General features: G+C 36.3%; 1 long non-coding RNA gene across 2 annotated transcripts in view; it reads left to right on the forward strand.

Moving 5' to 3' along the window:
• The window catches only part of LOC141498263 (uncharacterized), a 42,819-nt gene that overhangs the window by 12,606 nt on the left and 7,063 nt on the right, over positions 1-23,150 (forward strand). For both annotated transcript variants that reach the window (XR_012471595.1, XR_012471596.1), the window contains exons 3-4: positions 17,958-18,164; positions 20,507-20,704. This is a non-coding gene — a long non-coding RNA (uncharacterized LOC141498263). The remainder of the gene's footprint in view (positions 1-17,957; positions 18,165-20,506; positions 20,705-23,150) is intronic.

Raw genomic sequence — 23,150 nt, forward strand, 5'->3', positions numbered from 1 at the left:
AATAATAATAAGAAGAAGAATATCTAGTATTTATATAGAGAACTATTATGTTTCAGGCACTGTATTAAGCATTTTATAAAAGTTTTTCACAATAACCCTGCAAGGTCTCATTATTACCTCTATTTTACAGTTGAGGAAACTGAGATACACAGACTTGCCCAAAGTCACACAGTAAGTATCTGAGTCCAAGTTTGAACTGAGATCTCCCTGACTCCAGGCTCAGTGCTTTACCTACTGAGCCACCTAGGTTCCTATAAGAACACAGTCAGTAAACCTAAAATATAGAATGAAGTTGAGGCTGTAAATTAATTGGAAGGACAACCAAAAGGGTCTTTTAAAACATTTTACTACAAGAGGACAATCAAAAGAAAGAAGTAAACTGCTATGAGGTGTGAATAGAATGATGACAAAAGATACAGGTAAGAGACAAACTATTCAACTTTTTGTCCTTGAATTTTTTCTCCAAGCAGATTAAAAGATGGATTGGGGGAGGCGGCTAGGTGGCGCAGTGGATAGAGCACCAGGCCTGGAGTCGAGTACCTGAGTTCAAATGTGGCCTCCAGACACTTAATAATGACCTAGCTGTGTGGCCTTGGGCTAGTCACTTAAACCCATTGCCTTGCAAAAAACTAAAAACAAAAAGTTGGTATAGGAAGGGAAGAATAAAAAGTTACCAAAGAGTTGAACCCCAAATAAATGTGATGATAAAGAAGCATCTAGCTGTATCTCAAAGATTTCGACTCATCCAAACAGAAACGAATGAAATCCTGGGGAACTAAAGAACTGGCTACTGGAAGATATTGTCAAATGAGGAATCCAAATACTAAAGAAGGGCAAAGGTCTTCTATTCAAAAAATAGCAAGAGGATCAAGTATGCAAATTGTTGGTCAGAGAATCTGACTTTTATTTACAGTAAATTTCTAAAACATGTTATCAAAGTGATAGTTTATGAACATTTATAAAGGAAATCAGTGATATTTAAACACCCACATGCCTAATTAAATTTCCTTCCATACTCATCTCCTTTGATGACAAGATAATTAGACTGATATATCAGGGAATTCTGCATATGACATCTACTAGACAACGGTAAATTATTTGATATGTCATTCTTATGGACAAAATGAGAAGGTGTGAGTTAATTGGTTAGTACCACTAGGTAAATTTGGAACTTGCTGTGGATGAAAAATCATAATAGTATGCTTTATCATCCAAGATCTCACTTGAATCTTACAATAGCCCTAGCAGATAAATAATTGCTTTAGAGTCATTGTTATTCCTATTTTACAGATAAGAAAGCTAAGAGGGGTGACTTGACCTTAATAATACAAGTAGTAGGTAAAAGAAGTGAGATTCAAACTAAATGTCTCTATTGATTTCAAGTGCAGAATGGAATGAACAAATCCAAGGAGTAATCATTAAAAGTTCAATATCAGTTTGAAAAGGTAAGAAATCTCAGAGTGGAAGGGCCCTCAGGAATCATCGTATCTAGCTCATACCTAGACAAAAATAGCCTCTCCAACCTACCTAAGAAATAACCATACTTTTTTATTTACATGCTATTCCCACATTAGATATTGGACTCCTTTAGGGAAGGGACCATCCTTTACCTTTCTTTAGATCTCCATTGCCTAGCACTGTGCCTGCTGCATGGTCAGCACTTTAAATGTCTATAGTAGCAAAGACAAAAACAAAATAGGTATCTATCAATTGTGGAGTGGCCGAAGGAACCATGGTAAATAAATGTCATATAATCTTATTATACTGTAAGAAAGGATAAATGAGTAATTCAGATAAACATGGAAAGACATGTATGATGAATTGATGTAGAGTGAAGTAAGCAAAATTGGCAAAACAATATATAGAATGACAAAAACGTAAATGAAAGAATATAATAAAATAAAAACCTGGATTGTGTAATTATAATGACCAAGCTTGATCCAGAAAAGAGATTTTACAAATTCCTCTCCCTCCTTTCATGGAAGAGATGGGGAACTGTGAGATTTTTGTCAATGTACTGTTAAGTTTTGTAAAAAAATGTAATTTTTAAAAATATTTATTACAAGGGAAGTTTCACTAGCTAGGGTAGGGGGAGAGACATATTCAGAAATAAGTGTAATATAAACAAAATGAGTCAATAATCTAAAAAGAAGCAAAGAGAAACTGGATTTCATTTAGATAAGGGTGAGCAGGATGGTGAGGAAATTGGAGACCATGGCATGGAAGGTTAAATGTAAAGAACGGAGCTGTTTAAGCTGACAAAGAGATGATTTGAGGTAAATATGAACAAAGTCAAGGTAGTTTAATTCCATATTAAAGTAAATTAAATTTCTTCTTCTGGGTCCCAGGGGGCAAAACTAGGAACAATCTAGGAGAGGTTCAAAAGAGAAAGATTTAGGTTTGATGGAAAGAGTAGTTTCCTAACAATTAGAGCAGTCCAAAAGTGGAATGGAGATCTTGGTAGGTAACTGAACTCCCTGACAATGGAGATGACTAAAAGCTGGATGATCAATTTTCAGGGATACCATAGAGTAGATCCTTTGTTAGGAATAGGTTACACTAGAGAGGCAACTAGATAATTGCATGGTCTCTTTTTGTCCTCATAATCTGATAGTGAGGCAGACAAGAGCACATCCAACTTTAAAAGTCTAGGAGAAAAGCTGCTTAGTCAAAAACCTGTATCTTTTTCACTGCTGTTTTCATCCTCATCAAAGGCCTCTGACAAAATAGCAAATGCTATATAAATATACACATATATAAATTCATGCATCAAATAGTCTCCGAGGTTCCTTCCAGTTCTGAATCTATGATCCCATTATATGTAACTTTCTACTCCACACAACCCCAAAACACACTTCCTCAAATAGGTGGGAAAAAGCAAGCTTATAATTCCACTGTATTCAGTTTCATTTGTTTTATGGTTGTTAATTCTTTCCACTTATATCCTTGTAGTCATTGTATTCTATTATTTTCCTGGTTCTGTTTCAGTTCATTTGTTATCCCTTGCTTCTCTCTGTCATAGTCATCCTTTCCTATAGCATAGTATTATTGCAATACATTTCTATACAATTTGATTATCCATTTCCCAGTCAATGAACATCAACTTTGTTTCTAGTCCTATGCTACCACAAAATGCTTCTGCAAATTATTTTTATTCATGGGGGACTATTCTTTTTGTCATTGACCTAACTGGGGTATATACGTAGCAGTGGATTCTCAGGGTCAAAGACCAGTATCTTATACAATCTGCCACAATAAACTCAAAATGTATATATGACCTAAATGTTAAAAGTCATACCATAAAAAAACATTAGACAGGGGCGGCTAGGTGGCACAGTGGACAGGGCACTGGCCCTGGAGTCAGGAGTACCTGGGTTCAAATCTGGTCTCAGACACTAAATAATGACCTAGCTGTGTGGCCTTGGGCAAGCCACTTAACCCCATTGCCTTGCAAAAACCTAAAAAAAATTAGACAGAAACAAGATCAGATACTTTTTCACAGCTATGATTAGGAGCTAAATTCTTAACCAAGCAAGAGACAGAGGCAATTACAAAAAGATAAAATAGAAAATTTTGATTACATTAAGTTGAAAAACTTTTGTATGAACAAAATCAATGGGAAGAGTATAAGAAAGAAAGTGGCTGACTATGAGAAATCTTTATAATCTTGGAAATCTAAATAATCTTTGAAAAGGGTCTGGCAGCTAAAATATATAGACAATAAACTGAAACATGAAAGTCAAATAAGTAAGTAGTCAAAAGATAAGAGCAACGACTTCTCTAAAGAAAAGTTGCAAATTCTTAACAACCATATGAGACCACTTCAAATTGCTAAAAATAAGAGAAATACAAATCAAAAAAGCTCAAAGATTTCTCTTCCAATCTGTCTTTTCAACAGCAGATATTCTTAATGTATGGTTAAGAGCTGGGGAATTTTAGTTTACAAACAATTAAAGTTAAGGATCACCCAAAAGGCAATAATGACATGGTGGATATCAGTAGGCTGCAACACAAACCAACCAAGAACTATGTCAAAGAAACAATGTGAAAGATAGCAGTAGAGAGGTGTCCAACCAGACAAAAAGGTGAGCCAGTCATACAATGAGAGTTTGTGTAACTATTGGACAGACCATTCATTAGCCTCACTGGTCTCAAAACAAGTCAGATTGAGTGGGTCTCAGGAGAAGGATTTGTGGGCATACTACATCAACAAAAATCAAACAGGACAGGGAGGTATGAATATTTGTGATCTGTATTGCTGAAGGGAATATTCAAATGAATGAGATCATAGATTCATCAAACTTGAGAAATATCTATGATGAGTGAATTGGGGCTATTTAAAGTATAATTTCAATTTTGAGTCATTTCCTTGCACTGAGAATTTCAGCTCTATCCATGTGGAAAAAGTATATTTTCCAAGTTACTCTCAAAAGAGTCAACTGGGTAGAAATGTAATAACATTCAAAGTTCTTACTTGATATATTTCTATTATCATGCATCAAAAAATACATTCTACTTGTCCTTTTCATTAGAACGATGCCTATTTTTTTTCCAAAGGAGTTCCTCAAACTTCCAAATAACCTTGTGATGACTTTTTTAATAGTTAGAGATAAATGATCGTCAAGAACTATTCGCTCTTTACTCAGTCTGAGCAGGTTTCCTACAAATGAGCTACTAATCTTTATTTTCCCATTTTTGGGGCTCATCTATAAATCCCAAACTATAGAAACAAAATTTCTCATCCAAGGTTGCCAAGCTATGTACAAAGCATCAACATCAAGGAATTTATTGAAACCTAAAGAATTATGTTATTAGAATAACCCTTAACCACTTAACTCTTTAATTTATAAAATAAGCAACTACCATTAGAATATGACAGACTGGAGAAATTTCTATAATTTCTTTTCTATAGACAACAATGTCATCTTTATTATAATACTAAAAATTGATATCGTGGAATTCATTTATTGTATATTGAATAAACATTTACTATTATGTACCTATCACTGTGCTACACATTAAATGAGATGCAAAATTTATATAGCACACAGTCCTGACGGAGATATTAACATCTGTTGTTTCTGGGGCAGCTAGGTGGCACAATGGATAGAGCGCTGGCTCTGGAGTCAGGAGGATCTGAGTTCAAATTTGACCCCAGACACTTAAATAATTATCTAGCTGTGTGACCTTGGGTGAATCACTTAACCCCATTGCCTTTCAAAACAAAGAAAGATCTGTTGTTTCTATGCTGCTGAAGAACTACAAATGTTAGAAGTGGACCATATGCAAAACCTAAGTTATTCCATCATGGTCATTTGCTTTGGGCCAAGACAGTTCTTGTCACCTTCTCTGGACCCCCCTCCATATTGCACAAGACCTAATAACCATGTTAACTAAAATTTTCTCTTTTTTAACTGATTATTTTTAGATGATGAAACCAATGCCTCAGAAATTCATACTAAAATGATCTATACTGGCTCTAACATTCTTCACTTACATGAGATTCTCCCTCAATATTCATTTTAAAATTCTCACAATAAAGGGAAAGAAGCAAAAGGAAAGAAAAAAGCGGGGAGGGGGATGAGAAAAACGTCTATCCAAAAGTAAATGCTTTTAGAATAAAGTTCAGAACACCTTAAGGGAATGATGTCTAGAAGGAAAGTAAGGGTTGGAAAATTTCTGCCAAAGAGTGTGTGCATTTGAATATTTTACCTAATTATATTAATAACATCATTAAATTTATTTCTTTAGTATCCTGTGAATTCACAAAGGAGTATCATGAAAGGATTAAAAATTTAATGATTTGCATCAAAAGCCTCTAGCTTGTAAGATTATAAAGTATCCTTTTTCAGATGCATTTCTCCAAGATATATAAAAAGATGAACTTGTTCAATAAGCTGCTCATACATATCTTGGCAATCTTCATTTTTCATCCCTTTGGTTTTGCCATTTGCATAGTTTGACCATTTTCCCTTTCTAAAAAAACTTTTATTTATTGATTTTAATATTATTTCTTTTTAAATTTTGAGTTTCAAATTCACTCCCTTTATCTTACACTCACCCAAACCCTACTGAGAAGGCAAGGAATTATACATGTGAAATTATTCAAAACACATTTCCTTAATAGTCATATTTCCCAAAAAGCATGAAAAATAAAGTGAGAAAATTATCCTTCTATTTGCACTCCCTCTTTGGAAGTGGACAGAATTTTTTCATCATGAGTTCTTTGGAATTGTCTTCTTGAATCGCTGCATTGATCAAGATAGCCAAGTATTTCTTAATTGATCATCATTATAACACTGATGTTACTGTACACAATGATATCCTCGCTCTTCTCACTTCATTTTGCATCAGTTCATTTATGTCTCGGCATGTTGTTTCTGAAATCATTCTTAATGTTTCTCACAAATACGATGGTATTCCATGACAATTACCTGCTCCAGTTTGCTCAGCCATTCCCCAATTGAGGAGCATCCTCTCAATTTCCAATTCTTTATCCCACTAAAAAAGATGCTATACATTTTTGGGATATATAGGTTCTTTTCCTTCGATCTTGTTGGTATAAGTAATGGTATTATTGGGTCAAAGTATATGCACAGATTTATTAGCCCTTTGGACCAAATTGTTCTGGAGAATGTTTGGGTGATTTAAAGCATTTTTTCCTATAACTATAAATAGTTTTGATGTCTTCTCAAAACTGCCTATTTCTATCTTTTTAACCATTCATCAATTGGGAACAGTTCTTATTTTTATAAATTTGTTTCTCTGTATCTATTATATCTTTTCTGTAAATCTTTCATAAATTTGTTCTATACTTAGTATATATTTGAGAAAAGAAGCCTTTATCAGAGAAAATTGCTGTAAAAATTTTTGCTATCACTTCACTATCTATGGTACCTTTTAATGTAATATCATTCCCTTAATTATCTCTTTTAATTAGGTTTATTTTTGCTTTCTCTTTGTTTGAGATCATGATGGCTACCCCCGTCTTTTTTATTTCAGCTGAAGCATATTTAGATCCTGCTTCAGTCCTTTATTTTAACTCTGTGTGTATCTTCCCATTTCAGGTGTGTCTCTTGTAAACAATATGTTGTTGGATTCTAGTATCTAATCCATTATGCTATCTGCTTCTATTTTATGGGTGAGCTCATCCTATCCATATTCATAGTTAAGAATATTAACTTTATATTTCCCTTTCTCCAATTTTTTTCTGTATCTTGTCTTTTTATCATGTCTCTCCTCAAAAGTTTATTTTGCTTCTAACTACTGCTTCCTTTAATCTATTCTTCCTTTTATCATCATATCCCTTTTCCCTGCTCCCTTTCCCCTCCTATTTCTCTATTAGGCAAGTTACATTTCTTTACCCAAGTGAATAGATGATTGATAGACAGAAAAATATGTATGTGTATATTTTTCGTTTTGAACCAATTCCTGTATGAATGAGTCAAACAGGGGCAGCTTGGTGGCACAGTGGATAGAAACGCTAGCCCTGTAGTCAGGAGGACCTGAATTCAAATTCCACCTCAGACATTGGATAATTGCCTAGTTGTGTGACCCTGGGCAAGTCTTAACCCCTTTACCTTGCAAAAAAAGAGTGAGTCAAACATTGCTTCCCTCCTTCCCCTGTAGAAGCTTTTTCTTCCATGCTCATTTTATTTTATTTATGTCATTCTACCTCTTCCTTACTCCTTTCCCCAGTATGTACCTCTTTCTCACCTCTTCGTGTTTTGGGGAGATCATTTTGACATAAATTGACTCATATCCATGTCTTCTGTCTAGATAAACTACTTTTAATTGCTCTAATAACAATAAAGTTCTCATGAGTTAGTTGTATCATATTCCCATATAGGAATGTAGACAGTTTAACTTTATTGAGTTCCTCCAAATAGCCTTCCACCCTGGTGTCACAAACTCTTCTGCTAACCTCCTAAGTTTTCTTAGGATGGAAAAAATGCCTCACCCAGACTTTTTGTTGGCTTTGCTGCTCCAAAATTTGGTTGGAAGCATTATTTTAAGATTCTTTGGTGGGAACTATTGAGATAGTTCAAGCTGGTTGGCTCTAATCTGCCAATTTGCATTTTATCTTTTAAAATATGTTTTTACTGATGTCTTTTTTAGCTCATCATAATTTCCCTGCTATCTCTCTGCCTCTTGATCCCAGAGATATCTCATGTAACAAATTGTATTTTTCAAGAAAGAAAACTGAAAGGAAAAAATAATACAACTTATCAATACCTTAAAAAAAATTAAAATAGATGTGCGGTGTGAACACCTGTGGATCTCCCTCCTTCATGAAAGAGTGGGTTGGGAGTATTCTCTCATATCTCTTCTTTTGAGTAATGCTTGATCTTTATAATTTGTCTACATTATTTTATTTTTGCATGAATAGTTGCTCTATCCATTTGCATTGTTGTAGTTACTTGGATATTGCTTTCTTCACTCTGCATCAGGTCATTTAGAACTTTCCATCCTTCTCTGTATTCATGATATGTCATTTCTTAATATACAGTATATTCCATTCTTTTCATGTATCTCATATTTAATTCCCCAGTCCATGAGCATAAACATTGTTCTTAATCATTTTCAATTTTATTTATTTAAGGCAATGAGGTTAAATGACTTGGCCAAGGTCACCCAGCTAGGTAATTATTAAATGCCTGAGACCAAATTTGAACTCAGGTCCTCCTGACTCCAGGGCCAGTACTCTATCTACTGAGCCACCTAGCTGCCTCTGTTCTTAATCTTTTGCTATTATAAAAATGTGGCTATAAACATTTTGATATCTATGGGGACTTTCTTTTTATCAATGACTTCCTTGGGACATATGACTAGCAATGAGTCTCTAGATCAAAAGGTATAGATATTTTAGCTACTTTATTTGCATAATTCCAAATTTCTTTCCAACATATTATACCAAATTCATAGCTCCACCCATAATGCATTAGTGTGTCTATCATCCTCAAATCCCTTAAACATTGACTATTGACATTTTTGTCATCTTTGTCAAATTATAGTGTGGACAGGAGAATGTCCTAATTGTTTTGATTTACATTTCCCTTATTATTTTATGTGGTTGTGAATATTTTGAAGTTCTTTTTTAAACTGTTCATAGTCTTTGATCCCTTATTTAGAGGGAATGGATTATGATAATATTTACAGATATATGTACATAAGATCATTTCCATTCATATCCTTCATGCATTAACAATATTTGATAACCCAAAGCCATTCTTTCTTGAAGGGGGGAGTCCCATAGGTATACACACCACGTTGTTTTTTAATTTCTTCAAGGGTCCAATAAAAGATCTGGAATAACAAAGGAAAAAATAAAAAGAGATGGATAAGAGAACTTTCAGATCCCAAACTGCATCATAAGTCATAGGCATCAAAATTATTTGATTTTAGTTAAAAGACAGAGAGTAAGATTGATGAAGTTGACCAGACAAGTGAGAAACAGTAGCAAAGGAACATAACAATCCAATGTCAGATAAAGTGGGCAATAAAAATTACTTAGGGAAAAATTCCCTCTTTGATTAAAAAAATTAATCCTGGGGAAAACTGGTTAGCAGGGTTAGTAAGCTGGAAGCCTGTCTGGGAATATGATACAACCCTATATGGGAATATGATACAACTAACTCCTAAAAATTTTGTAATCATTATTATTATTATTATTATTATTATTAGTGCAATTAAAAGTAGTTTACATAAACAGAAAACATTTCAATTGACAAGTTGTATTAATTTTTTTTCTCTCTTTTTTCTTTAAAAAATTAAGCTTTTGGGGGCTTCTAGGTGGCGCAGTGGATAGAACACTGGCCCTGGAGTCAGGAGTACCTGAGTTCAAATCCAGCCTCAGACACTTAATAATTACCTAGCTGTGTGGCCTTGGGCAACCCACTTAAGCCCATTGTCTTGCAAAAAAACCCCATAAAAATAAAAAAAAAATTAAGCTTTTCAATTTCATGTAATCAAAGTAATCTATTCTATCCTTTATAATTGCTCCTATTACTAGTTCAGTTAATAATGTGTATCCATTGCTGTGAAAGATATATGATCTACATCTCTTCTTTTTCTTTCATATCCTGATCTTTAATATTAAGGCTGAGTATCCATTTAAAATGTATTATTGAAGATAATGTAAGGTATTGGTATAACCTTAATTTTCACCTGCACTGCTTTCCATTTTTCCCCAGGAGCATTTTTTTAATCAAATAGGGAGTTCTTTCCTAAGTAATTTTCATTTCTCACTTTATCAGACTCTGGATTGTTCTGTTCCTTTGCTTCTGATTCTCATGTGTCTGGTCGGTTTCACCAATCTTACTCTGTTTTTTAATTAATATCAAATAATTTTGATGGTTGCGGCTTTATGATATAGTTTGAGATTTGAAAGTGTTCTTCTCTATCTATTTTTCCCTTGAAATTCTAAATCTTTTGTTGGACTATTTTATTTTGAATCGCTGTGGATTTCATTGAGAAATTTTTGTGGTGCTCTGGAGCACAATGTACAGGGTTGCTTATAAATAAAATCAAGTAGAGAGGCTCAGTATCAAGATGGAATCGTTTTATTTGGAATTTGTATTTAAACAAAAAATTTCAAGGCAGTTTTTACCGCTTATTTGATAACAATATTCATTGTATCACTGAACAAATTTATTGCTTCTACTACTGAGTCTTATATAATTTTAAAGTATGTATACATGGGAGTAATTGGAGTTAAAGAGATACATCAGGGGCAGCTAGGTGGCGCAATGGATAGAGCACCAGCCCTGGAGTCAGGAGTACCTGAGTTCAAATCCGACCTCAGACACTTAATAATTACCTAGCTGTATGGCCTTGGGCAAGCCACTTAACCCCACTGCCTTGCAAAAAAAAAAATATTAAAAAAATAAAGAGACATGTCAAGGTTGAAAGTTTATTGCATCAAGCCCTTTTTTAAAGACAATAAGCACTATTTCTCCTAATATTTTGTATTTTTTACACTATTCAATCAGGTATGTGACTGCAAATAAGTGGTCTGTTGATATAAAAAAAATTCTGCAAAACCCTACCTATTCCCTTCTCATGCAATATTAAAAATATCTTTCAAGCATACCTAGACAGTTCTCCTGAAGTCTATATGACAAGTGAGAGGGCAGTCCCATAAACTGGTAGTTGCTGATGTCTTCTCCACTGTCAAAATGCTATCTGATATCTTTTCCATTCTAAGGGAATCTTCCCAGTTTTAAGAGTGGGGAAAAAAATCTTTAAAATCACCTTGATTCTGGCATACAGTCCTTCAGGATGTGTTTGATGCAACCTAGCCACATTAATTATTTTTTCTGTCCCACTGCTAAGTCTTACTCCTTTCCCCTCCTATTTCTTCTCTTCTATCTCTGCTTTCCTTTTTTTACCCTTTCCAAGATTAAGATTTAAAGTTGGGGTGGCTAGGTGGCATAGTGGATAGAGCACCTGCCCTAGAGTCAGGAGTACCTGAGTTCAAATCCGGCCTCAGACACTTCATGATTACCTAGCTGTGTGGCCTTGGGCAAGCCACTTAACCCCATTGCCTTGCAAAAAAACCTAAAACAAAAAAAGATTTCAAGTTAAGTTGGTAGTCATAGGAAAAACTAGCTTAGAAACACTGCATAACTAGTCAAGATTGAAATTTGTATATAATTAACCTACTAGTAAACCAGTAATAAAAAATGACAACTAATATTTATATAGGGCCTACTATGTGCTTTATAATTATTATCTCATTTGATTCTCACAACGATCCTGGGAGAGAGGTGCTACAATTAACATCCCCATTATACAGATGAGGAAACTAAAACAAAAAAGGTTAAGGGACTTGGGTAGAGTGACAAAGTTATTGTCTGCCGCCAGATTTGGAATCAGGTCTTTTTGAATTCAGGCCTAGTGCTCTATCCACTGAGCAATAGAACTTCAAAGAAAGAGTAATGGCTTATTAGGGCATACTTATATTTGAAGAGAAAATTCCTTGGAATGACAAGAATTTCTATGAAAAGATATTATCATTTGAATTGACAAGTCTTGGGAAAGTATGCTCACACTCAATTCTAGATTGTAAGTGTCCATTATTAGAATAGCTTTTACAACCACAAAAGCAAATGATATTTCAGTCATTTCTAACAGTGGGTTCTTCTATATGGTAAAAATCACAGCTTGACTAGAAATGACAAAAGCGAGTTTCTACAACATCAGTCTCTACAAATCAGCACTTTTTATCATTGCCCCAAGAATAATCTTTGTACCATAAGGATCAAATAATACTGTCACTGGAACATGGGTGGAGGAGAAAAAGCACATGTGTGAGGATACGCATGTGTACACATGCACACCACATTCACCTAATATATTTTTGGTCCATCATGAAAAATGATACTTTCATTTCAGTATGCAAATAATAGAGGCTGTGTTCAGTAAAAACAACTTGTAAAAATGCAAACTAAATGACATAGGTCAAGACCTCAATGGTGTGGCTGTGTTTTATGCCTCAGCCTTGCTAATTGCTTGGGTGGATTTCTGAAACCCACAGGCATGTTCTTAACATGATGAGGAATATTACCTTTGAGAAATGCAGACTTGACCAACAGGATAAGCAACTAACTCCAAGGGCAGTGAATTTTAATACTAATTAGATCACTATGTGTCTTTGAGACAACTTCCCTAGTATCCTTCTCTACCTCGGTTTCTCTAAGTGGAAAAAATATCAATTCTTTCTCTACATGCCAAAGGTGAGATTTCCAAGTAGAACTAAGTCAGGTGATTAGTCACTGTTTTAATAACTGAAGAAAATCATTCAGGTAACAGAGCTATGTCTCTATCAAAACATGTCTATAAAAATTATTAAGCTCTTTCTGAGTGCCAGATGATTAAAAATATAATTTTCTAAGTGATAGACAAATAAAAAATAAAGGAATTCCCTGCCTTCAAAAAACTTTTACTTTAATAGAGAAAACTGGTATGTAAATGAAAGCTGAAAATCAAGGGAAGGAGTAAAGGAAAAGGAGGAGGTAGCTGGCACAAGGACAGGATTTTGAAGTCTGGAAGTCAAGGAAAGGATCAGGAGAGGAATGAGTTCCAACTTGCCCCTATATATATACACAAAATGGAGTCTTTCATAGGAATTCATCAGTGAGAGAAGGGGTGTGCCTTACAGATGAACTTTTCAATTTTTGAAAACAGAAGTGGTGGTTGCATATCCTGGGTTAAAGAGGTCCTAGGCACGGCAGAGAGATCTAGGAGGAAACAGTTTGGTTTAAAAGTCTGGGAAAGGGAAACAAAGCCAGGAGGAAAATGACATCATAAAGAAATAGGAATATATAAATAAGATAAATATAGTATAAATGGAAGCAACCTCAGAGTGAAAGTAGCAAGAAAGGGTGGGATAGGCAGTGGACAGGGAAAGTTCTTCTGTAGAAAATGGGATTTTGCCAGAATTTTAAAGGAAGCCATGGAAGTTAGGAGGAGGATGTGAGGATCAGTAGCTGTGCCCCATTCCAATAATGAAAGGCAGCCAGTGAAAAGATCCAGTCAAGAGGTGGAATGTTGGATAAAGGAACTGTAAGAAGACTTGTGTAGCTGAATTCAGATGGATATGGAAGAATTTTCACTGTCAAAAGAGAGCATTTTATTTATGATCCTGGAGTTCGGGAACCATTAGAGTTTCTGTATTGGGGGGAAGGAGCATGATCTGGTCAGTTGTGTGCATTAGGAAAATCATAGATGCAGTTCAGTGAAGAATGAATTGAGTGGGCGAAAGATGTGATGGCAGGAGACCAATCAGAGGGCCATTGCAACAAGACCAGGCAGGAAGTGATTAAGTCACTAACTAGCGTGGTAACTCTCTGAATGAAGAAAAGAGAACATGTATGTGGGATATCATATGAGAGAATGTGGCACTAAGGTCTCCCTCACTGATGCATCCAGAGGCCTTCCATATATTGCTGTGATTCCATACACCAGTGAATCAGGAACAAACAGTGGTTGAGTCAAAGGAAGGGATTGGACTGAAAGCAGAAGAGAAATGCTCAAGGGATCACATGCGTGCCATATAATAGCATGTATAACTTACATAGCCCAGTGGATAACTGGCATAGAGGATACTGGGCTAAAAAGTACAAATAAGAAGGAAGAGGATAAAGAAAAAGGAAGAAAGGAGAGAAGGGGGAGGACAAAGAAGAAATAGAAGACTTTCTTACAGATTCTACAAGGACATTTATTCAGGGCCTAGTAGATAAAATCTGATTAATGCCCTCCCTGATGGCCAGGAGGAATTAAAGCAACTACCACCACCACTTCTCTCCCTGAGTGGCAGTTTCAGAATGAACAGTTATCACTGTATGTACTTAACTAATGGCAAAGAGAACTTTGTTCCCAGAATGCCAGTGTCTGGGGGGGGCATATTTCCCGAGGGAGCATGTGGCTTCCTGGTGTCTAGTGCCATTCCTAAATCTGATGTCATAATCCATACATTATTGTTGGAAAAGGGCTCAGGGTCTACCCTCACTTTCCCCGACCCTCCAACCCCAAGGGTTCTAAGGATGGACCACTCCTCCAAGCACAAATGCATTGTCAATCAGACTATCTACTTTACCATCATACTACCTTCCCAACTATTTTTGCCCTAGGTGAAAAAAAATTCCTAGCTATGTCTCTGCTTGTTTCATCTGAACCAAATCAGACTCTATAAAATAGCTGTAATTTTCTGCTTAACTCCTCCCTGCATGGGAAGAAAACTCTACCTATTCCCTCCCATATGCATGGCACCCTTGGGGCAACTTCCAGCCAGGTCAGGAAGAGAACACAGCTAGGGACCCTCACTTTATACCAATGGGAAACAGATACAAATTATATTCCTCTGTGGCTTCCCTAGGAAGATTTATAGAAGTGTATGCTTCAGATCAGGAAGTTTCAGAACTAAGCTCAGTGTACTGTGTAAATCGTTAATGACAATCATTTCTGCACCCCAGGAACCATACTTTATGCACATTAAGTAACTATTTTGAGAGGTTTAACGTCTGGATTTGGTTTAGATAAATGAATCATAATTCAAATGTTTATATGAAATTGATGTCTCCCCCAGTGACTGAGACTTTACTTCCTCAAATCAAGCAACGAAATTTTCCAACAGATTTAAATATCAAACAAGAGTTGCTAATTCTTGCTGTTGGAGGCCATCTTTAGAAGCCCCGGTACCTAATTAACTCTTTCTTATTTACACATGTGACATCTTGCCTTTGTCTTAGCCAGAATATCAATCCGGCATTTAAATATGGGAACTCTTGAGTTTTGTTTAGCCCAGATTTTGGCTGCATAGCTTGAAAGAAGTGACTATGAGAGGGTAAAAATTATTCTTTCATAAAGTGTTGGGAGAGAATCAAAACACATGTACATTTCCATATGGTTTTCAGTTCTTTGGCAAACACCCCCTTTGGATAGGAACAGGCCACGTGACAGGTTACATATATATGTGCCAAATTTTGTTCATGAAGAAATATGACTGCACTTCTTGATTCCAATAAGAGTTGCTGCACAGAATCAGTGGTAAGATACATCCCTTTTCTCCACTTTCATTAAAAGTACAGTATATTCTGATTCTGTCATAAAACCAGGAAAAAAACAAGTACATGAAGCCTTCAAAGAATGGAAAGCATATGTGGACTATATCACCTCCTGTTCCAAATCTGGTCCAATTGGGCCTGGACCCAAAACTATCATCTGATGGCCTGACAGTCTTAGATTTATCCAACTTCTTTAGAAAAAAAGTGCCCCAATTTCCCAAGCACTGACTACATCAAGTCAAATGATTTCCACCTCACCCTCCATCTTAATGAGTCCCTTAAGCAGAAGAGTTGTTTCCAAATTATAACTTTTTTAGTCCAGAGCATTTTTTTCTCTTCCTATTTTTGTTTACATAAAATTTGGGAAGGCGTTTGTAGATAAATTGAGGAGAATATAATGAAGCAGTTATTTGGCCTAGCTTAGAATAAATTTTAATAAAACTAAACATTTTCTACAGAATTCAGTCCGTCATAGGTTCAACATACAAATACACACACAAATGACACAAGTTAACTTTGTTTTATCTGTTCATTTGCTTTTTTTAAATAATGGGAGCCTGTTCTCTAAGATCTAGTCTTTCTCTACCCAATATGGTATCTATTCCCTAGCCATATTCCCTCCTCCTTCATAGTACCCCTTCCCTTTTCTTCGGAACTGTTCTTTTTCTAAAATTCCCATGCATGGCTTTTCCAGTTTCCTTGCTCATTGAGTCAGAAGTGGGAACGCAGTCTCAAAGCTGCCTTAGCAAGGCCCCAGTCCTCAGTTGCCCTGATATATGAAACCATGATGGACCCAGGAGTCCCAACAAGAGCTGTGTTCTTGACAAGTTCTTGGAACAGCCTCTTACAAGAACATCATGGATTCCTTCCTCCTGCCTGGGCCTCAAAGCCATCCTTACCTGGGGTTCCTTTGAGACTTCCCTTGAGAATATCCCTCCACTGACTTTCCTAATCCCTCTTTGGAAGTATCAACCCCAGTTCAAAGGATTCAGATGAAATATTCTAGTTTGGAAGTGTCAGATGCCACCTTGTTGTAGGAAGGCAATGCTTCCCTAGGATCTTTCCACTAATACATCTCTGCTTTCTCTCTCTCTCTCTCTCTCTCTCTCTCTCTCTCTCTCTCTCTCTCTCTCTCCCAGCATGTTTCCTTGGATGGCTCCAGTTAAGTCATGTGTTTGTCCTGGAGACAAGTCAATCAAAAGGTCTTAACTGTTTTGAGCATTGTCTGAAATGTCTAAAAAGAAGTGTCCCATCAAAGGACCCCACCATTCCTCTTCAGATTTAATTATCTTAATAAACTTAATATTAAGGTATCTTAACATATCTTAATATATTAATTTAATAATTTTAAATACCTATTAAAGCTGAAAACTGCACTTAGACTTTTGGGACACTATCAGAGAAAATGAGAGAGAAATCATTAAAAGTCAGAAAACTCTTTTTTTCTAACAAGATAATAAATTTGAAAATTAGCTGTTCTTCAAAAAGAGTTTACACATGTATCTCATTACTCTTTAAAAGAGATCTGAGGGGCGGCTAGGTGGTGTAGTGGATAAAGCACCGGCCTTGGAGTCAGGAGTACCTGGGTTCAAATCCAGTCTCAGACACTTAATAATTACCTAGCTGTGTGGCCTTGGGCAAGCCACTTAACCCCATTTGCCTTGCAAAAACCTAAAAAAAAAGAGATCTGAAAGCAATCAAACAAGAAATCACAGAATTGAATTAGTTCTCCACTGGAACTATGATTGTGGGTGTCAGAGGAATGTGGAAACAAGAATGGCCTGACCCAAAAGAGCTAAGGAAATACTGTGGAGATGGAAGATGTACTTAGGACCTGGGAGATACTTAGAAGTGGGATGAATAGGTTGAGTCTAGGGCCTTACACCAGATAATATTCAGAATTGAGGCATCCACACAAGACAGTAGAGCAAAACTGATGTCCAACTATGATATCCTGTTTTGTATCATCCAAATCAATTCAGGCCTACAGCTCCAAACCCCCTTTACAGTTCCATCTGGATTGGCCATAAGAGTTGAGGATTTAACGTGTCTAAAATTAAACTCATTGTATCTCCCTGCCTACGCCAACCCGTTCTCTGAGCTTCCCTGTTTCTTGCCAATGACCACATTTCTCCTTCCTTTCATCCTGGCTCTAACCCTCAGGATCTTTCTGAATTCTTTCCTCTCACTCACTCTGTACATTAATTAATTGTCAAGTCTCATTTATTCTACCTCTATGATATTTCTCACATGCATTGGTCCTTCTTGTTCCAGTCCCACTACCATGCCCAACTTTAGTCTCTTATTAACCCTTGATTGGATTTTTCTTCCAATAAGTCTTCTATCTGGTTCCCCTGTCTCCACTCATTCATTTAAAATATTTTTCTTTAGATCTTCATCATTGGAATTTTTTGAAGACTAAATAAAGAATTGCCATTACTTTGAGAAAAAGTCTGAATACACTGGCCACTAAACTCTATATCAAACATCGAGATTGATACTGGAGATACAAGGGTGCTGATAGTGATTAACACAACAACAGTTACTTCCTTCAAGAAGTTTGTATGCAATTGGTGTGGAACCATTGTATGCAAATGAGTAAGTACGGTTTATATAAAGTAAATACAAAATAATAAGGAGGGCAGAGTTGGAGATTAGAGAACAAGCCAATGGTGGGGGAGTGACACTGGTCAGTCTCTTATAGAAGGTGAGCCTTTTGATGAATCTTGTGAGGAGGGAGTACAAAGCTGATATTGATGATAGCCTGGTCAAAGACAGAGAGGGGGAATGAAATACCATGTAACAGCCAAGTGGACAAGAAATAGCAAGAAAACCATTTTGCTGGAATGTAGAATGGAGGCAGCAGTGTCCTAATCTATAAAGTGATGGGGTTGGACTAGATGACCTTAAAGGTCCATTCCAACTCTAAATCTATGATCCTATGATGTAACCAAGAAAATCAGTCAGGACACATTCTGAGCCTATTCTAGTCCATTGGTATCAGTAAAAATATCATAGACTATTAGATCTCTCCCACCAACAGACATGCAAGTACCATTTAGGCTTCATCTCTACCTGTGACCCATTGCCTATCTCTTTTCTATCACCTTATCTCTTCTAGGCATACTTTCCCCCAATTTCACTACATTTCATTGGATCACAATTCATTTTACAGAGGAGGAAACTGAGGTCTATGGTATTCACCCAAGGATACAAAGAGAGTAATTGCCAATGGCGGGATTTGAACCTAGGTCCCCATCTCCAAAGTTAATTTCCATGCTATCATATTCTTCCCTTCTCATCCTCTCATCTTCTGCGCTGCCATAAGCAGGAAGAAGTCAGATCCTATTCTCCCTGCAATGGATGACCTTAGGACAAGCGGGGTTTCCAATCAATTGTCAAGCATCACTTATCTTTATGATATATTTAAGATTTGGTTTCCTTCAAAAATACATTCGCATCCAATACACTAATACTACCTTTGGACAATAGCCATCCCACTGGAAATTTCCAGGGTCCTACAGAAATGAACTCTCCTGCCACAGATGATATTTCCTAGCATTTTGGATTTCTCTCATACACTTAGCATATTCTGTATGTGTATACCTGAATACATGAATAAAGAAATGTGAAATTTCTATCCTGTACAATAAAGATGCATAGAATCTCAATTCGTTTTTTAGATAATAGCACACTTTCCTACATTTCTCAGGGATAAATGTTTATAAAATATTAATTAAAATCTTAGACCATAAAATCTCTAAGATATTCTCTACTATTCAAGTGTAGGATCTGTAAAAGTTAGGCTAGCTCTTATTTATAATCACATCTCCCCCAGCACCCATCTGGCACAATACCTTGCCTCTAAATATAGGAGCTGTATAGTAAAATGTTTGCTGAATCGAATTATGTCCCACTTAACAATGCAACCATGATTCCCCCAATGCCTAGTAATCTCTAAGGAAATCCCCATTTTGTTTCCAATTAAGAATGCTGGAACGAAGTAGACATTGGGGGATTGACTTCTAATTTTTATAGGATTGGGATTAAATATCTAAGGGCAAAATGCTCTCAAGAGTCCCAGGTTCCAGACCCAGCATTGCAATTCATTGTGTGACCTCAGGGACACAAGTTTCCTCTTCTGTAAATGGGAAAATTGTACTACACAATCTCTAAAGTCCTTTCTGATTCTAAACCTATGAACTTACAAATGAGCATTCATTATGATACTAAATAACCCTAAATTTATTACCATATGTCAAATGGTTTTATTCACAACACAGTTAATAATATATCTATTTATATTCCTTTAAGAATATTATCACCCCATTCTCACTTTTAAGAATGCAAATACATTACTGAATTTGTTTCCAGGTTCAAGTGGCAGCCTTCAGTTCTGTCCACCAAAGAACGTCATCCTGCAGGTTTTTTGACACAAGGCAACCCTTGTCTAATCCATTTTTTCCACTTTTTAACACCATCCATCATCCTTCCTCTGAAAGTAAAGCAGAGGGAAATAAGGAAACATATTATTAGTCCAACGTGCCTACCTTACCCCTGTAGAAAATTTAGAAATAGTAAAAGAACATTTCAGTCTCATTGTTCTTTTTAAATTTGGGTGATTTTGTGGAATCTCTATATCATGGTATCGATGAGGTATGAAATGAAAAACTGCCTATCCCTGTGCACCAAGAGAATATAGAGAACACTTCATAACCTACCTCAAGGCTTTACTGTGTGCTAGAGCAGGTGGATGTAGTGTTCTTTCCAAAGTGTCTGGTTTGTGATTTTATGTGGAAAGGCAATACAGTAACCAGGCAGTGGACAGGTTCATCATTTTAAATTAGAAAGACTCTCAGAGGTCATTTATTTATAGAATCATAGTTTTAGAGCTGGAAAAGTCCTTAGAAACCTTTTAATATAATGCCCTTATTTTACAGATGGTAAAACTGAGACTGGAAGAGTCTTACCCAAGATCATATAGATAATATATGTCTAAGAAGAATTTGAACTCAGACCTTCCTCACTAGAAGCCCAGTGTCATTTTGAAATCATTTTGCAAAAATAAAATAAAAGAAGAACAAGAAGAACAAGAAAGAACAGTCATACGGCAGATACGAAAACTAACGTCAGGAAAGGTATGGTGCCTTTTGCCCAAGTCTGGAGGTGTAGTCAGTGGCAGAATTAGGGCTTTAATCCAGATCCTCTAACTTCAAATTCATCATTCTTTCCATTATACCAAGGTATCTTTTCATTTGTTTGTTTGTTTGTTTGAGTATTTTTGCAAGGCAAATGAGGTTAAGTGGCTTGCCCAAGGCCACACAGCTAGGTAAATATCAAGTGTCTGAGACAGGATTTGAACCCAGGTACTCCTGACTCCAGGGCAGGTGCTCTATCCACTGCACCACCTAGCCGGCCCATCCAAGGTATCTTTTCAAGGAAGCTCTGAGGCTTTCCACTTCATAATCTTCCTTTCTTTCATCTCTTTTGCTATGACTAGGAATTTCTCTCTTTCTCCTTTGATTTCCAGTCCATCATTATTGCTTTGTTGTCACTTTCTTCTTTATAGCCGTAAGCCTAGAGTTAGCTAGTTTGATTGGGAACAGTCCATTTTAAATCTCTTGACCCTTTGATAGTCCCAATTTTTCCACCAGTTAATTGTGATATTTGGGACAAGGCATATCCCATTATGGGCCTTAATCTGCCCTTCTGCAAATCAGAGACTTGTGATAGTTGATCTCCATGTCCTCTTTCAGTTCTAACATATTATCATTCCAAACCACTTACAAAGACCATTTTATTGCCCTTTAAAGAGGTTAGGGATCTCCTATAGTAATGTGAGTCCTCTCTACTGGCATATATCATAACCCCTTATAATTTACCAGATGATCTCCAATAGTTTCCATGGGGACATAATTCAAACCCCAGACCAGTCTGATGATGAGACACTCTGAAAATGCAACACCCTGGTCCTTAGACAACAAATACAGTCAATTCAGGGACCCCATACTGGAAGTGCCTGTTACATGTCAGGAAACTAGCCAAAGACAAGGTTCTACCATCACAAAGTCATCTCCATCCCACAATGAGGCCTTCAATGGGGTCTTAACTGAGAGCCAAAAGAGGGCCTTGCACCTAGACATTTGAGTAAATGCTTTCATGTAAACAGAAACAGGCTCATTAGTCCAAGAAACATAAAAAAGTTATAAGAAGTCTCGCTGAGTTGGAGGTGTGCATAGCAACCGACAAAAATACTCCAATTCATCCCAGGAATGACTGTTTTGCCATTAAATAAAAAGCAGGTGGTCTTTTAAGCTGCAAAAAGGAAATCCTTCACCTCAGAATTATTGGGTACCCAAGCTCACTAAATGATATTTGGAGTTGTATCTGTTGTCTTTAATTCTGGAATGTTTTCAAGGTAATGTAGAAGTGATGGTTGCTTAAAAGTCTAATTCTTTCCACAAATGCTATGGAGAGCCCTACTCTGCAGATATATTTGGCACCATCATCTATTTAAGTTCTTTAGAGTTAAAAGTGGTTTCCCCTTTTTCTTATTTTAGGGGAGTTAAGCCAGGTCCTTCCTCTAGCTGTTTTCCATAGCTACAACCTTAATTCTGTCCAAGGGCTTATGAAGGACATGAAACTTACACAATGATCCTTTCTCATCTAGACAACTTGCTTTAAAAGAGAAAAAGTATGAGAGAAAGAAAGAAAAAAAGAGAAAGAGAAAGAATGAGAGTGATGAGAAGGAAGAAAAAGAAAGAAAGAAGGAATGAGAAAAAGAAAGAGAGAAAAGAAAAGAAGGAAGGAAAAGAAGGAAAAAGACAAAAAATAAAGAGAAAATAGAGAAAGAATGAGAGAAGAGAAGGAAGGAAATTAAAGAGAGAAAGGAAGAGAAAAGGGAGAGAAAAAAGGAAAAGGAAGAAAGAAAGGGAAAAGAAATAGAGAGAAAGAAATAAAAATGGAGAAAAAGGAAAGTAAAAGAAAGAATGAGAGAAGGAAGAGGGAGAAAAGGAAGGAAGAGAAAAGGGAGAGAAAAGTGAAAGAAAAAAGAAAGGAAGAGAAAAAGAAAGAAATGAAGGAAGGAAAGAAAGAGAGAAAGTAAAGAAAAGAGGAAGGAAGGAAGGAAGGAAGGAAGGAAGGAAGGAAGGAAGGAAGGAAGGAAGGAAGGAAGAAAGGAAGGAAGGAAGGAAGAAAGGAAGAAAGGAAGAAAGAAAGGAAGAAAGAAAGAAAGAAAGAAAGAAAGAAAGAAAGAAAGAAAGAAAGAAAGAAAGAAAGAAGAAAGAAAGGAAGAAAGGAAGGAAGGAAGGAAGGAAGGAAGGAAGGAAGGAAGGAAGGAAGGAAGAAAGAAAGAAAGAAAGAAAGAAAGAAAGAAAGAAAGAAAGAAAGAAAGAAAGAAAGAAAGAAAGAAAGAAAGGCACCTAGGTGGCGCAGTGGATAAAGCACCAGCCCTGGAGCCAGTAGTACCTGAGTTCAAATCCGGTCTCAGACCTAGCCGTGTGGCCTTAGGCAAGCCACTTAACCCCATTGCCTTGCAAAAAAAAAAAAAAACTAAAAAAAAAAACTAAAGAAAGAAAAGTTTCC

This window comes from Macrotis lagotis, chromosome X (genome assembly GCF_037893015.1).
Source record: "Macrotis lagotis isolate mMagLag1 chromosome X, bilby.v1.9.chrom.fasta, whole genome shotgun sequence".
NCBI classification, from domain to species: domain Eukaryota; kingdom Metazoa; phylum Chordata; class Mammalia; order Peramelemorphia; family Peramelidae; genus Macrotis; species Macrotis lagotis.